Genomic DNA, 12,263 nt, shown 5'->3' with positions numbered 1-12,263 from the left:
ACTGGAGAGCGAGTTCTCACCGCTGCAAGATCGGCTGTTATCTCTATCGCAGTGGAATGGGTAGGACATAAGAGTAAACATGCACGCCCGAGTATTTGTGCACTCTGGACAGTCACCTCCAAAAACTAAACAAATATTACAGTAGTCTATATGTGTCTTTGGTATTCCCAAGAAACTTGTTCGATTAAAATGTGTCTCAATGAAACTTGCAGCAGAGTCCGTATAGGCTAGTTTCTGTCTGATGCTTTTCCAATTCACTGCGGGCTAAAGCAAGGAGATGCACTATCACCTTTACTTTTTAACTTCGCTCTAGAATATGCCATTAGGAAAATTCAGGATACCAGAGAGGGTTTGGAATTGAACGGGTTACATCAGCTTTTTGTCTATGCGGATGACGTGAATATGTTAGGAAAAACTCCACAAACGATTAGGGAAAACACGGAAATTTTACTTGAAGCAAATAAAGAGATAGGTTTGGTAGTAAATCCGGAAAAGACAAAGTATATGATTATGTCTCGTGACCAGAATATTGTACGAAATGGAAATATAATCTGTTATATATATGGAAATATATATGTATAAGGAAATATGTTAATCCTTAGTCAATAGATAAGACTGAGTTTTACGAAATACGAACATTAAGGGATGGAAAATGGGAGGCAGTAATGATCAAAATACTGTAATTATACCGATTTATTTTGTTTAACAAAGATTCACTCATAAAATTGGGTTAGACTATTCATCTCATCTCTCAGAATTGTTTCTAAAATGTATAAGGAAAGTAAAAAAATTCAATTTCATGTAGGCTACTCCCTTGAAATAACTTCATTTTTTTTTTCCGAGCAGAGAGGAGAGAGAAAGAAGTCGACGATTTTAAAAATTCACTAAACTATATTTAACTAGAGACGTAAAATTTAAAATGAAGGTTACTCTCTACAATATTGGTTAAACATTCTTAGATTTTTTAAATACCATATCCTAAGGTACTGATGAAAAGGCAGAAGGGAGTGAGAAATCTCATGTCAACCGATCTCGATGAAAGTCGATCTGGGGATCCTTGCGATCATAGAATATGAATAAGGTATTAGTTAGTCCGACTTGGTCCCTAAAGTGGTGGAGTGGGACAAAAATGGGTGAAAAATTAAATTAGATATCTTAGGGATTTTCGAGACGAAAATTACGAATAATACAATTTGTGCGAATTCAATATGGCAGTTTCAGTACTATGAATTATATTTAAAAAAATTAAACAGCGGATATCGCACAGGTAACACATGTACAGTATTTAAGGGGGTATGTAACACCTTTTGATATTAGGCCTATACATTTAGTAAAATCCAAAGTGTAATTTCTACATATTCTGAATGAATGTTGTGCTGGAATTTAATGTAGTCATCAGCCAATACCTCTAGATTAATAAACAACTTTTTAGAATCCATAAAGTACAGTATTTATTGTGAATGGTAATTATATTTTTCAATTGGTGCAATTTGTGCAGGGAAAATTGGTTTCTCCGATTTTTGTACGATTTCGAATATTTTAAAATGCTTTCTTCTCTGTTCTATTCACAATGTGCGTGTGAAGAAGTTATTGCCCTTGTAATATCCATTACAATCCTATTTATTATACTCTTATATAAATCTAACTTCGCAGCATGCAATTTTATCCAATTAACCAAATTATATTTTGATTATTAAGAAGAATCGTAATTTTATTAACTTGAATTGTCGCACCACCAGTAGACGATCCCTAGATTATTACTGGCCAAATCTTGTATATTGATCTGGTAAGGGTAGGATTTTCCTTTTAATTAAGAATTAATTTAATTTAGAAAATGTAGGAGATGTATTGTAAAATCATTGCGAACGGAAGTCATTTACATTTATTAAAGGTATTCTTTGAGTAGGACTGTACCGTAGTGTGTTTCATAATAAGGATAATTGATATGGGCTGCTGTTATGAAAATATGAACAACTCAGAATGTTATCGCATCTCATTCTCGCAGCTTACACAAACAATTTTGGCTCGCCTACTGGAAATGTCATCGAGGTCATCTGCCAAAATCGGTGCCTCCGACTATACCCAGCATTTGCTCATATTGGGTTGAGGGAAAACCCCGAAAAAAACCTCAACCAGGTAACTTGCTCCGACCGGGAATCGAATCCGGGCTACCTGGTTGCGCGGCCAGACGCGCTAGCCTTTACTCCACAGGTGTGGACCTAATTCTTCTGAATTGAACTATTTTCCAAATCGTAAACTGGAGTAAACTTGGCCATAAAGAATTAAACCATGATATCAGATGCACCCAAATATTTTTAAAGTTAATAATTTTTCTCAATTTCTAAAGTTTTTTTTTTATTATTTTAACTCACAAATAGGGCTGATAAGCCTATTATGATTTAATGTTTTGTTTTGTAGTCAAATTTGCTCCACTGTACAGTACATTTCTAGTTTCCTTACATAGGCCTGGTTTTAACTTCATATTCTACTTTTATACTATATGCAATTTACATATGCTGCTAGTAATAAATAACATAGGTGCGAACAAATGAGGAGAGAAAGTTTTATTGAAAATTTTAATTAAAAAAAACATGTATTTTTAATTACAATAAGTAACAACCACAAATGTAGCATTGGTCTCATTGATCAATGTCATTAATTAGCTCATTTAATTCTTAGGTCTAAGCGTTTATAAAAGTGGAACACACATTTTATGTGAAACTCAGGGGGGGGGGCAAATACCCCCTAAATGACACGTCTGTCCCTCCTTTGGTATGGAGGGTTCAAAAGGCTAGTACTACAGCCTCTCTAGTAGTACTTTTGAGTCTGAACGATAGCACTTTTGTAGGTATGGAATTCAGGTGGACCAAAGTTTGTTTCTGGGTCTGTACTAAACATCTGTAAACCAGCCACAAAACTAAATCACGCAGCACCGTTTTGGGTGAATACTATTGAAGTGATGATAATGAATTTTTAAATCGGACATATGCTTTATCTACCATAAGTAAGACTCCTTCATTGTCAGGATTGTAAACTGGAGTCGCGCCAAATCTGTTTGTCGCTAGTAGTTATTGCTGACGCCAGCGTTTCTGGCGCGTGTCCATGAGTACAATGCACAATCTGCGAAAATCTATTGATAGTGTAGCTGAGAATGGTACCGCCACCTATACATATCACGTCAGCAATCTGCCAATCACAGTTGTCAGTCTTGCTGCCAGACTGAGGCAAAAGTAAGATACTCGCACTTAACTTTCCTGCGGTGTGTCCTTGAGTACAGTGTCCAGTCAGTGAGTTTCTGCTTTCATTGCAGCTGAGAGCGGTACCTCCTCCTAAATACACGTCACATCAACAATCTGCCAATCACAATTGTCAGCTTTATCGCCTCTACACTGCTACAAAGGTTAGACACTCGCACTTAAGTTTCCCATTACTTATTTTACATGCAAAAATCGGTGGCGCGGCCTATACATATTTTTTGTGATATTAAAGTTAAGTCCATTTGATTTGTTTCCAGTTATAAATTGGTTAATGTTATCCAAGGCAGTAAACATAATTTAAAATTAAAATCCCGTCATAATGTTTTTTTAGTTTGTGTTAGCATTCAGCTTATTGTAATGTTTGTGTTTTTGTTTTTTTGAAAGAATTTTAGATAAGGGTGCAAATAGTCATAGTAGCTGATGCGCCCGTTTTTTAAACTCCATTAACTAAGAAAATTAAATCCTGTGATCGAAAGATGTCAGAAATTAAAGACGATGTGAAAAGAAAATTCATCACACCAAAATACTTTTCTCTTCATAAGGAAAGGCCAACTGAATTTAAAGACATACCAATAATATAGTATACCGTCGTGCATTATAGACATTATGTTCTGTTCAAGTTTGTCAAGTATTGTGAAGTTCGATATTCGCCGATGTTTCTTTTATTTAACGACGCTGTATCAACTACTGAGTTATTCAGCGTCAATGGATTTGGTGATAGCGAGTTTTTTATTTTAATTTTTTTTATTTTAGTTGGTTATTTAACGACGCTGTATCAACTACTAGGTTATTTAGCGTCGATGAGATTGGTGATAGCGAGATGATATTTGGCGAGATGAGGGCCGAGGATTCGCCATAGACTACCTTGCATTCACATTACGGTTGGGGAAAACCTCGGAAAAAACCCAACCAGGTAATCAGCCCAAGCGGGGATCGAACCCGCGCCCGAACGCAACTTCAGACCGGCAGGCAAGCGCCTTAACCGACTGAGCCACGCCGGTGGCTGATAGCGAGTTGGTATTTGGCGAGGTGAGGCCGAGGATTCGCCATGGATTACCTAACTTTCGCCTTACGATTGGGGAAAATGTCGGAGAAACCCAACCGGGTAATCAGTCCAACCGGGAATCGAATTCACGTTCAACCTACTCCGGTGGCTATCGGCGATGTTCGTCCTGCAGAAGGCCTGTCGTGTTTGTTTCACCTTGTTATAAAAATATTCCGTCCTCCACTTTCACCCCTTTATGTTTTAACAGCCAAAAGAATGTAGCACAGATTTTGCGATTAGTTTTTATAATAAATAAAAAGTTTTTAATGTGTTGGTTCCCTCTCTCATTTTCGCATATTGCAGGACACTAATATAATGTAAAGTGGGAAGAATTGTCTGACTATATAAAACACTTCACGGGAAAGGTAAAGTGTTAGCTCATGAACTACAATTCGTCGCTAATTTTGTCCAACTTCATAATTTTTGCTACAACACCTAAGAAATAAATGTAATTTTATATTCGTGTTGTTTTGTTTATTTATTATTATCCATTTATTTGCTGACTAATTTTTTATGGTTATAATTGCATGCTGCTTACATATATACAGGGTGTAAAGAGATAAACTGCCAAATTTTTGAGACAATACATATCGGTCGGTATACTGAACGAAATGCCTGGTGTAATTTAATTAACTTATTTCTTATAATTATATTTTCAATTTATAAAATACTATGTTTTTAAGATTAATAATATTGTGATTATTTGTTTACATTTCGACTGAAAGTGAATGACATTGCCAATGACTTTACGCCAACATATATCAATACACAACAGAGTAACAAATGATTGCTTCAGAATACATATCGGGCAAAGTAAATAATGACTCTATTCTATTTTTCAAAAATTTTAGACTCTCAAAACACGTTATTCTTCTGGGAAGACGTTGACATACAGGAAAACTGTATTTGATTTTTTTCTTAAGGGGTTAGGTACAGCTTACAGCAGTAAAATTTTTGGAAATATTCAACATGTTTTTTTTCCTTCATTGCTTTATCTTGTACAATAATGAAAATTGGTGTGTGTAAAACAATGTCCTCCTGATATATGAAAAAAATATTTTTACGATTTAATTTTTTTTAATTAAAAATGGTGGCAGTTCATTGTGCAGTGATGAAGCGTTTCCCTCGTAACTCATAACTTGTTAACTTTTTCATGTCCTCGCTCTTTTATGTTATTGCTGAAACTCATGTTTACAATATCATGCTCTTTCAACTACATTCCTAAATAAATAATATATATTTTTATTTTGTGTTAGAAGAAAATACTGATATTTGACCATTTTTTAAACGAATTTATTTTTTGTCAGACAATCTATAAAAGGTAGAGGAGTGATCTTGCATCATATTGTTGGTATGACATGTAGAAATACACACAAAAAATTTCATCACAGAATGTTGGATATTTTTTTTAGTTATGAGGGAAACACTTCATCACTGCACAGTGAACTGAATTTAAAAAAAATAATGTAAATAAATAGTTGTTTGTGGTACTTATTTAACATATAATTGAAGGAACAATAAAGCATAGCAGATTTATTTACAAACAGTGTTGTAGAGTGCATTTGGGTTAGCTCCAGTACAGTCACATCTGTGTCACAAATTGGTTACTTTCCATCTGTTTCCTTTCCGTATACTTCCATTATCTTTTCCATGATCTCCCACAGTTTATCCTTCTGTAGATCATCAGCAAAAACAGAATACCAAGACACTCCTTCTTCCTCATCAGTGTATGACACCTAGACACCATAACATTGAAAAGCCATGTTGATGCATGCCACTGCTACGTGTTGAGGGTTGTAGTCCAATATTGCAGGATCAAAATGGAAATCCTGAAGAAATGCGAATGAGGCATTAACCAATGGAACTTTTTGCCCACTCTTCTTTAGGAAACAAACTTTCTAGTGATTTCAAATAATGAAGCATGTATTTATGTGGGTGAACGATGGTGACTTCGAACTTGAGCATTCTCATAATCAGCAGCTCTGCCTGCACAATAGCATCCCGCATGTTCCAATACTCATCTCCCAGTTCTAAAGGTGCTGATCCTCTATGAAGTGTGTTGTGGGTAACATTAATCACGTCTCTGATTTTGAGTGGGTCGTCTTTACCAGCTAAGTAGAGTGTTGTAGCAGCTATTAGGTAACTGTCACAACCAGCATTATCTGTTTCCTTGAAAAATCTATGATACAAAATTGCAGCTGTTGCAAGTGTGAGAGGCTGTGCGTCAAGTTTTATACCACACTCAAAAATACATCTGATGGCTATAAAGTTGTTTTCTGTTTCTCTGTAGTCTACAGTCGGGACTTGTCTACTTTTCTCCCGCTGAAGTTGCATCACATCAATAACGTCCTTCATTTTAGTTGACTTCTATGTAACACATACAGTACTTAATTTAATCTTCGTTGCGTGGTTTGCGTCGACTGCTGTAATGTGTGAGCCGGCACACTGAAGATCATGGCTTCATTAAAGATCGGACATTCTCTCTCCTTTCTTCGTGGAAGTTTTCTTCTTGTGAACTTTCTACCCGTGCTGAAGCAAAATAATGTAAATAATTTTTTTAAATCGTAAAAATAAATATATATTTTTTCGTGTAGCAGAAGGACAGTGTTTTACACATACTAGTTTTCATTATTGTACAAGATACAGTAATGGAGAAAAAGAATGTTCAATATTCCCAAAAATGTTACTGCTGTAAGCTGTACCTAGCCCCTTAAGTTTTTTTTTTTTCGCAGTTTATATCATTCACACCCTGTATAGTGTTTTTAAAGTATAAACTTTCAGGTTCCTATATCCCACTTAACTTGTTCATATGAAATCGTATATCGATAGCAAGTGAAATAATGCACAGAATTTCGATATGGTATGGTCTGTTACGTAACTTGAACATAACGAACTTAAAACCGTTGTGCACAAACAAAACTGAGCACTGTTTGCAATATTGTGTATTGTATGTTCGTAGCACTTGAAAGAGAATATTGACTGTACGCAGTGGAGTTAGATTTACTCTGATTAGCCATTGCTTCTTTAGTAATGTGACAGCGCAACAGTACACCACTGTGATATCGTGGTAACTCGATGTCCCCTGGTTCGATTTCCGCTTGTAGTGTTGCGTGAACTGCGTCACTTTGGGAATTTCACCTGGATGTTGCGGAATAGGCCCCACCACCCACGTTGGTGTTGAATTCATATCGTAGTTACGCCTGTAATACATCGTTATGGGATTAATCGTAATTGTACTGAGATTGCTGATGAATACAAAGATATATAATTTTGTGGGCTTGTCAGGAGATTAAAAAGTTAATTATGCTATATAGTAAAACGTCGTTATAACGAACATCAGTATAAGGAAATGTTTAGTTTTACGAAATTATATTCTATCCGCTGCTCTTTTTTACTTGGTTATTTAACGACGCTGTACCAACTACTAGGTTATTTAGCGTCTATAGAATTGGTAATAGCGAGATGGTATTTGACGAAATGAGGCCGAGGATTCGCCATAAATTACCTGAAATTCGCCTTACGGTCGGGGAAAACCTCGGAAAAAACCCAACCAGGTAATCAGCCTAACCGGGAACCGAACCCACGCCCGAGCGCATCTCCGGATCGGCATGCAAGCACCTCAGCCGACGGGCTACGCCGGTGGTTCCCCTGCTTTCCCCCCATACAATTTAATTTTTAAAATATGTTAATTTAAGTAATCTCGTTTTTACGAAAACAAAAATCAGTAGTCTATAACGGAATAAAAATTTTGCTCTCTTATCGAAAAAAATCTACTTTTTTAACGAAAACTTCTCTAAGTTTTCAACTGTCCAAAGACAGGTTTGAACCTCAAGTAACACCAATAAGACATCGCTCATGAGGCAACTAGGTCAGGAGAGAACATGTAGAGTGGCCAGTCCTTTTCCCCTCCATTGGACACATCGCTGACTAGATACATATTACACTAATCAGACTTCAGATGTACTGTATACAAACAATTGCTCTTCCTCTGACACATATCATCAAGTGAGATGCGAAGATTTACACATTTTCACTTTTGTACAAAATAATGTGTATTCTAAGTGACAGTTCGTACACGTTAAAATAGTTTAGGAATAACTACTGAAGAAAATGCAATTGATGTGGCTATATCAGCGTCCTGCAGTCCAGTAAACGTGTTGGGTTCGTGGGGTCAGGTGATAGTATAGGGTAAAGGTTGGTAGTATTGTGATACTAATAATATTATGATAGTATTTTTTGAGAATTTTTTACAGTCTTACTGAGCGAGAGAATGACCGGTTTTATGCAGAAACTTGTACACGAACATTCCCTTAATACATTGTTGCAAAGAAAACCGATCATCCTCTCGCTCAGTAAAATTGTAAAAAATTCTTAAAAAGAACTATCGTATTATTATTATTATTATTATTATTATTATTATTATTATTATTATTATTATTACAATATTACCAACCTTTACCCTATGTGCTGAAGACCATACGGTTATTATAGTCTGGTTTCTCCTGAACTTGTGGACGGATTTATTTACGGTGTGTTAGTTAAAAGTCTATTCTTGAACTTGAGTGGTATAGTTATAAATTAGGTCAGATATTTTACTTGAATATAAAAGGAATTGTTAAATCCAGAAAATGCAAGCTATCTTCAGGAAAACAATTATGCAATTAAGAAGGGGAATATCATTTACAACTTAATAAGATAATTTAAATATCAAATGCGTAAACTGTGCATATAATCATGGTGATGAGGATTTTTAAACTGGAAATGTGTATACCGAAATCCCGAGACGTAGGTATAGCTATAATAACATGGGTGCTCCATAAATTAATACACTATAATTTATGGTTTGGTTTAGTATTTTAAGAGTAGAGCCTATGCATTGCACGCAATTGATTAGCTATTCGACATTGAAACTTAGGTAAAATTTGTAATGTTTGAAACCCATCAAAGTTGCTAAATAATGTAATAATATAAGAACTGAAGTACTGAAATAATCTGGGTTATAAACATTTCAGAGAAGATGGGTTTGTTACTTGGAGAGAATCGACTGAAATTCGAGCAAATGCTGGGTAACTTTCGGTAATGGACCCCGGACTTATTTCACCGGCATTATCACCTTCATTTCATTCAGAAGCTAAACAACCTGATGTTGATACAGCGCCGTAAAATAACCCAATAAAAATAAACTGAAGAAGCAAAATGAAACCTTGGTAAGTATTTAAACTTAAATGACATTTACGTATACAATGTGTCATAGGATGACATCAATATGTTAGGAAAAAATCCACAAGCGATTAGGGAAAACACTGCAATTTTACTTGAAGCAAGTAAAGCGCCGAAAAGACAAAGTGTATGATTGTCTCGTGACCAGAATGTTGTGCGAAATGGAAATATAAAAATTGGAGATTTATCATTCAAAGAAGTGGAAAAATTCAAATATCTTGGAACAACAGTAAAAAAATATAAATGACACTCGGGAGGAAATTAAATCCAGAATAAATATGGGAAATGCATGTTATCATTCGGTTGAGAAGCTTTTATCATGTAGTCTGCTGTCAAAACACTGAAAGTTAGAATTTATAAAACAGTTATATTACCGGTTTTTTTATGGTTGTGAAACTTGGACTCTCACTTTGAGAAAGGAACAGAGGTTAAGGGTGTTTGAGAATAACTTTCTTAGGAAAATATTTGGGGCTCATAGGGATGAAGTTACAGGAGAATTGAGAAAGTCACATAACGCAGAACTGCACGCGTTGTATTATTCACCTGACATAATTAGGAACATTAAATCCAGACGTTTGAGATGAGCAGGGCATGTAGCACGTATGGGCGAATACAGAAATGCATATAGAGTGTAAAGTTGGTAGATCGGAGGGAAAAAGATCTTTGGAGAGGCCGAGACGTAGATGGGAGGATAATATTAAAATGGATTTGAGGGAGGTGGGATATGATGATTGAGACTGGATTAATCTTTCACAGGATAGGGACCAATGGCGGACTTATGTGAGGGCGGCAATGAACCTGCGGGTTCCTTAAAAGCCATTTGTAAGTAAGTCCATAGAAATTACTCCATACCTGATCGGTTACAAGGCCTCAAAACATGGTTGAAAAAGACAAAGAATTTTATTAATTATTTGTTACTTGGATTTAAATTCGCCAACTGAAATTCCAGTACACGACCTAGAAATATAAATTGTTGATTGAAAAATTAATATAATGCGTTAGTAGTAACAGCCCCTGTCTTTAGCCTACGTTTTAAATGCTAAAAAGGTTCTCATAATTCTGTACGGTAACTTCCCTTACCTTAATTTGATTTGAAAACTCTATAAAATGTAATTAAATAGCTCACAAGCCTTGACTACTAAAAGGATAAGTTGACACACGCTCCCAGATCAAGCTTTAATCCGTTGACGTAGTCTCTACCTTGATGTTTCTTCCTCCTTTCTACGAAGCTAGCGAATGTGAATAAGTCTTCATTAGAGCAACATGTCTCTTAGGAGTCACGATTTCAGATCCCTGTTAACTTACGTCTCGTATTCTGAGGTTCACGTTTCCGTTCTTGTTGCTTTATTTTTAAGCTGGATATGTCGAAGTTGCAAAGTTTCAAGTTCCGCCGGCGAAATATGAGAATTTGGTAGAACCTAAAAGACCTTATTTGGAAGTTGGAATCTCATCTTGATTTAACTTTCCCACTTATTTATTTTTGTGTTTACTTACATTTGACAAAAATATATATGAAGTGAGCTAAGTAAAGACATCCTCTTTAAACGTTATGAGGGCGTTTGGGGTATATTTCAGTTTAATTCATATCAAAGTGCTGTAATGTAGTTCAAGAAATATTGATGAGTATGATTGTTCTTTTTCTTCCTTTTCATTAATTCATTAATTCTTTCTTTCGTTCTTTCCTTATCTATTTCTTTCTTTCTTATTTTTTTCTGTTTCCTAATTTTCCTTTCTTTCTTTGCTAATTTCTCTCTGTTTCTTTACTAATTTCCATTTCTATCTTTGCCAATTTCTCTCTCTTTCTTTCCTCATTTTCCTTTCTTTTCTTTCTTTCTTTCTACCATTCTTTCTTTACTAATTTCTCTTTTTGTTTATTTTCTAATTTTCTTTCTTTCTTTCTTTCCCAATGTTTTTCTCTCTTTCCTTTCCAATTTCTCTCTCTTTGTCTCTTTCCTTCCTATTTTCTCTTTCTTTGCTAATTTCTCTCTTTGTTTCTTTCCTAACTTTCCTTACTTTGTTTCTTTGCTAATTTCTCCCTTTGTTTCTTCCCTAATTTTCCTTACTTTGTTTCTTTGCTAATTTCTCCCTTTGTTTCTTCCCTAATTGTCCTTGTTCTTTTTTCTTTTCTTTCTTTCCCTCTCTCTTTCTTTGCTATTTTCTCTCTTTGTTTCTTTCGTAATTTTCCTTTCTTTCTATCTTTCTTTCTTTGCTAATTTCTCTCTTTGTTTCTTTTCCAATTTTCTTTTCTGTCTTAGTTTCCCATTTTTCTTCTCTCTCTCTCTCTGTTTCCTTTCCAATTTCTCTGTCTTTCTCTCTTTCCTTCCTATTTTCCCTTCCTTTCTTTGCTAATTTCTCTCTTTGTTTCTTTCCTAACTTTCCTTTCTTTGTTTCTTTGCTAATTTCTCTCTGTTTCTTTTCTAATTTTCTTTTCTTTCTTCCTTTTCCAGTTTTTCTTCTCTCTCTCTCTCTCTCTCTCTCCTTTTCAATTCTCTCTCTTCCTATTTTCTTTGCTAATTTCTCTCTTTGTTTCTTTCCTGACTTTCCTTTCTTTGTTTCTTTGCTAATTTCTCCCTTTGTTTCTTTCCTAATTTCCCTTGTTTCCTTTTTCTTTTCTTTCTTTTCTCTCTTTCTTTGCTAATTTCGCTCTTTGTTTCTTTCCTAATTTTCCTTTCTTTCTATCTGCCTTTCTTTCTTTGCTAATTTCTCTCTTTGTTTCTTTTCTAATTATCTTTCTTTCTTTT

At 35.1% G+C, this 12,263-nt stretch overlaps 1 protein-coding gene and 1 pseudogene across 2 annotated transcripts in view; one reads left to right on the top strand and one right to left on the bottom strand.

The window, feature by feature from the left end:
- The window catches only part of IRSp53 (Insulin receptor substrate 53 kDa), a 1,482,105-nt gene that overhangs the window by 17,590 nt on the left and 1,452,252 nt on the right, over positions 1–12,263 (top strand). The window lies entirely within an intron of this gene.
- On the bottom strand, positions 5,835–6,678 carry LOC138708599 (cyclin-Q-like; annotated as a pseudogene).

This window comes from Periplaneta americana, chromosome 11 (genome assembly GCF_040183065.1).
Source record: "Periplaneta americana isolate PAMFEO1 chromosome 11, P.americana_PAMFEO1_priV1, whole genome shotgun sequence".
Lineage (NCBI taxonomy): Eukaryota > Metazoa > Arthropoda > Insecta > Blattodea > Blattidae > Periplaneta > Periplaneta americana.
This window is presented reverse-complemented; position numbering and strand designations above follow the sequence as displayed.